Genomic DNA, 5812 nt, shown 5'->3' with positions numbered 1-5812 from the left:
GAGAGCATTCAAATACTTCTAGATTTGAGCTTGGATCAAAATGAACTAACTTTAGAAGCACATCTTAAAATGTGGATAGTTTAACACTTGAGGCAGGTTCAAAGGGTGTAAGCCAAGCTAGTATTAAAGATCCAACTTGATTGTGATAGGGAACTTAATTGGCACTTGTCACCTGAAATCAGATTTGTCAATAGATTCTCCTTTACATCTATTGCCATAGGCAAAAGATAAATAGTGCAAATGAAGTCTTATGAGTGCTCTTGAAAATTCCATTAGAGAGAGAGCACACATGTGTACTGGTGGCTCTCTGATAGCCAAGAAAAAAAAAAAAAGCCAATAAACAGAGACCAGCAGTTACCGTAATGGCTATGTCGCTGGACTCCCATGTAGTTGACCGCGGTTCGTGTCCTGGACCCGGTGGCTTAAAACTCACGGCGGGCACATGTGCGTGCATGCTCAAGATCCCGAGAGAACGGAGGAGAAGGGATTGCGGCATGGCCACCACCCCCCCTCTAGGGAGTGATTTCTCGCTTTCTGTCTCTGTCTCTCTCTGTCTGTCTGGCGAGCGCTCGCGCCCTATAGCAAAAACCTCTCAAAAAAAAAAAAAAGTCAATAATCAAACTCATCATGAATTACAAAGTGAGTAGAAATAGCAGAGCAGGTTTCCACATTATTTTACTATAGTCCAGAAAAATTGTTAATTTTTGGTACCTATAAAGTTACATTACTAGATAATAACCCTTTTGAGATCTCATTCTTAGATAGTTTGTTGATTTATTGATTTCAAAAGTTCCATTAACTTTGAGTAATACTTCATTTAAAATCATGGTACTAGTAGTAGCAACTCAACTGGACCCACATGGGACAGGTCCTGGGTTTGTGCCGTGGGACGTCCCTAAGCACACTGGTCTTGTATCCATGACCTGGGATGGTTGAGACCGGGGTTGGGTCAAGGTGTGAAGACACTCAAGGGCATACCTCTCTCTTTTTTTTTTTTCTCCTACTTTCTGTCTCACTCATGGAAGAAATAAATACACTTAGAATACACACACACAAACAAAACTCCGCCTAGCCTTAGGAGACAGTCAGATTAGATAACTCCTTTCCTTCTTCCTATTTTCTAATCACTTTCATCATAATGCTCAATTTTATGACCTTTTCATGACTATGCATAAAATTCAGCTTCTCTGTCAATCCCTATTTTAATTCAATTTAAAACATTTTAAGACTGTGATCATTTGGAAATGTAATCAAAGGAGAGCTATCATTAAGACACAACTTACTGAAAAACTGCAAAAATAAACATTAAAATAATTTAAAAACTCATGAACTTTATTCAAGATTAATGGCATTAATCTCACATTAATTATTTACAGATTTTTAAAAAATATATTACATGCACATCTAATGCCATTCTTCTATTTCCTAGCCTGCTCTATCTCCTAATACCACCCTAACTTAAAGTTTTTAAGTATTATTTTATACACACACCAACACACACACACACACACACACATATATACACACACACATACATATACATTATATTATTATGTGTATTTGAAAATGTACATGCTCCTTTGCAAATATGAGTCTAGAATTGTGTGCTAGTTCCATCTTCCTTACTGCTATAATTTTTCATAAATTTTCCTATAGACAATAATTGTTTCCCTAATTTTGTTCCTGAAGTGGACCTATATGCATCTAGTCCATTAACTACATAGCTAAGGTATAGGGTTCCATGAACAAAACACCACAATCATGTATCTTTCTTTAGCCCCTCTTCAGTATTAATAACAGGGTTACAGTGAATGGCTTTGAACTTATATCCTTGTACACATAAGTGATATTTTCTCTAGACAGCAAGAAATGGTATGGATAATATAGTCTCCAAAGTGACTGTAGAATTCTATATGTTCCCCAAAAGTGTGTAAGAGTTTGCTTTGCATTACATTTTCACCAACACTTGATGGTAGCCAACAAACAAATTTTTAAAAATCTGTTGTATTATATAATGGCATTTTTTAAATTGTAATTGCCAGAGAGCACGTGTGCTCTTCAGAGAGAGGCAGGGAGAGGGAGAAAGCATCCTCCAATGGGATGTGGCCACAACACAATCCCTTCTCCATTTCTCCATCCCGTCAGAATTTTGGGAACACACACATTCACTTGTCATGTGTTTTTGAGCTGCCGAGTCTCAGACTTGAACTATGGTCATCCATGTGGGATCTGGCCCCTTTAACCTGTTGGCTACATGGCCAATCCTGTTAATAACCTGCATGATTATTTTAATCTTTATTTTACTCCAGTGGTAGGCAGACCAGCGATTCCCTGACAGCATTCACATTTAATTCCTAATTCCTAAGGATTTTGAATATATGTTCTTTTAAGAATCTCACAAGAGAACCTTTGTGGATATGATTACATGAAGGATTTAAGGTAAGGGGACCAGCAGATAGCGTAAAGTTATGGTGCTGGACTCCCACGTGGCCAACCACCATCTGAGTTCTGGACCCGGCAGCTTGAAACTCATGCTGGGCACGTGTGTCAGTGTGCCCAAAATCCCAAGAGGAGACTGGAGGAGAAGGGATTGCAGCATGGCCATTCTCCCCCCGCCCCCCGGGGCTGTTTTCTCACTTTCTGCCCCTCTCTCTCTGTTCTCCGGTGAGCACACACATGCTATAGCAAAACAAAACAAAACAAAACACAAAAACAACAGCAAAAAACTCTCTAAATAAATAAATAAATAGAAAGACTTATGTTAGGAAGATAATCCTGGATTATGTGGAAGGGTGATGAGCATCCCTAAGGCCATTAAAAGACAGAAGAAGGAAGAGGGCCATTCAGGGAAGAAAATGTGATGACAGAAGCCAATGGCAAGATGATAGGACTGCTTGTTTTGAAAACGGAGGAGGATCGAACAAGGATTATGGGCAGCCTCTAGAAGCTGGAAAAGTTGCGAGTTTTATTGAAAGACACATACTAAATTGTATATTAAATTGCAGAGGTTAAATAATGCCATATTCCTTCAGAGGAAACTTACTCTTTCTTGTACAAACCAGATAGAGCTGGGGCTGAGCACGTTAATCCAATCAGAAACTTAACACTGACTCAAAGTTGAGCTGCAATTTTAGTTGAGCTCTGGCTCTACCTCTCCTCTCTGCTCCTAGGTCATCAGCCTTTAGAACATTCAGCTGAGGACTATTATACTAGAGGGACTCTACTCCCTCTTTATTCATTCCCAAACTCTAGTCTGATCCTCCTTGGTATGATGGATTTCCAAAAATTTCTGCTCTGCCTTTCTGAGACCGCTCCTTAACAAACCTTCAGCCGCCTTCCCTGTGCAATGTCAGAATTGTGCACATATATTTTAAAATGAACATTATTATTATTATTTAATTTGCTATAGGGCACATGCACTCACCAGAAAGACAAAGGGGGGGGGTAATGTGAGAAAGCAAGTGACCAGGTCTGGGGCTTGAACCTTAGTTGGCCATGTGGGAGTTCAGGGCCTTAAGTACCATGGCACATGCTAGACCCTTTTACACTAGGAAACCATCAAGTCTCGAATTCTTTTTATGTCACCAAAATTGATGCTGGATTTTCTGTTCCTGGGAGAACTTTATTGCCCAGGCAACATCCAAAATCTTAACCTTTTGCACTGTTTCCCAAGTCGGCAATTGAACCAGGGAAGAAACAGCTTCAAAACATCAGCTTATGGTTCAATCAGCTCTCAGATCCAGACCCTTGCCTTTCATTGTTCTCTATTTCTCCAACAATAACTCCAAACATTAATTCTTATTTTTATTCAGGTTTCCTATTATCCTCATAAGAGTTATGAGTACAACCATTCTAGCTTACCTAGAACTGGGTTATTGTCCTATTATATAAAATTCTACAAGGTCAAATTCTCTTGTTTGTTGTTGTCTTCTGACTTGCTTGGATACATTTTTTTTTTTTTTAACTTTTGGGAAGGTTTTTGCTATAGGGCATGTGCACTCACCAGAAAGACAGAAACAGAGAGACAGAAAGCGACAAATCACCCCCTGCCCGGGGGAATGGCCACACCGCAATCCCTTCTCTTCCATTCTCCTCTCGGGATCTTGGGCACGCACGCACACACACACGTACCTGGCATGAGTTTAAGCCACCAGGTCCAAGACTTGAACCGTGGTCGACTACATGGGAGTCCAGCAACATAGCCATTACTCCAACTGCTGGTCCCTGCTTGAATATATTTTTTCCCCATGTGTTTTGTTCACTTTGATTGTAAACTAAGTTTTAGAACGATTTTCTTTAATCATTATTCTTCTGTGGCATGAGTTGTCAGCAGGACCTTCTATAAATATTTGGTGTTCCCCCCCACCCAACTCCAAAGGTTACAGAGTGAGCAGCCATTCAAGTATTATAGCATTTTTCCAGGATCTCAATACAGTTCCAATATTACCTTTCGGTCCCTACATGAACAATAAACCCATTTCTAGATTAATAGTACTGATACTGTCTGACTGTCTTACTTGGGGCACATATGTAACATTGATTTTTCAGACTGTTTTGATGTTGAGCATCTGAAACTCCTCCTAACCTCCATCTTTTTTGGGAGGTTTTTGCTATAGGGCGTGTGTGCTCGCCAGAAAGACAGAGAAAGACAGAGAGACAGAAAGCGACAACTCCCCCCCCAGGGGGGATGGCCACACCTCAATCCCTTCTCCTCCATTCTCCTCTCGGGATCTTGGGCACGCACGCACACACGCCTGGCATGAGTTTAAGCCACTGGGTCCAGGGCTTGAACCGCAGTCGACTTCATGGCAGTCCAGCAACATAGCCATTACACTAATTACTGGCCCCACCTCTACCTTTTTTTAGCTTAAAAATCATATTTATTAGGGCCAGCATGTAGCATGGTGGTTAAAGCACTGGATCACACATGGCCAAGGGCGTGTTTCCAGTCCTGGGCGTGGCATCTTGAAAAACATGCCAGGTGCCTGTGTATGTGTGTCACAAGTCAGGAAAAGAGTGGAGGAGAAGGAACTGCGGCATGACCAGTTCTCCCTGGAGGGTATTTTCTCACTTTCCCTCTTTCTCTGTCTCTCTCCAGGAGCGCACATGCTTTATGGCAAAAATCTAAAAAAAACCACAAAACCCCAAACAAAAATAATAAATTCATATTTTATTTACATCTTTTGTAAGTGTTTATTTTAGAAACTTGTCCATATAATAAATCTGTCAATTTGATTTTTCTACTGATTATGACAAAAAAAGGATTAGGAAAGAATATTTGTTTAAAAAGTCTTCATAATCCAGTAAGCCAACTTTTAGGTATTTGAAAATATTTATTATACAAATCAGAAATCATTTGTAGTAGTCGTCACTGAAATATATTGTTAAGCATATTTTTGACCTGGTTTGAGTTGCTGTGAACATTTGAAGGTAAAAAAAGATTCAAGTATATTAGAAAAAAAGCAAGGAAAAACAAATATTCCATAATTCAACCCAAACCAGTGAGGCTATACAGTACAAAATAATTGTAAAATCATCTAAACTCCAACACCTGAAGCAACTTGGCAAGATTAGAAGTTATCTGGAGCTATAGTTTTTCCGATACTGCCTTATACTGGCAGGGAATGGGATAGAAAACATCCTTTGCAATCACAAAAGTATTAGAATATATCGTCTAATTTTACAGACTTGTATCTTTTATTTTTTACTATATTGGAGCCAAGATATCTTTTTTGTGTCATGTTAATATACTTCATATTATTGGAAAGAAATGAGACAATTAAAACAAAAATAAGACTTTTTGATTACAGCA

This window comes from Tupaia chinensis, unplaced genomic scaffold, assembly GCF_000334495.1.
Source record: "Tupaia chinensis unplaced genomic scaffold, TupChi_1.0 Scaffold139833_1, whole genome shotgun sequence".
NCBI classification, from domain to species: Eukaryota; Metazoa; Chordata; class Mammalia; order Scandentia; family Tupaiidae; genus Tupaia; species Tupaia belangeri.
This window is presented reverse-complemented; position numbering follows the sequence as displayed.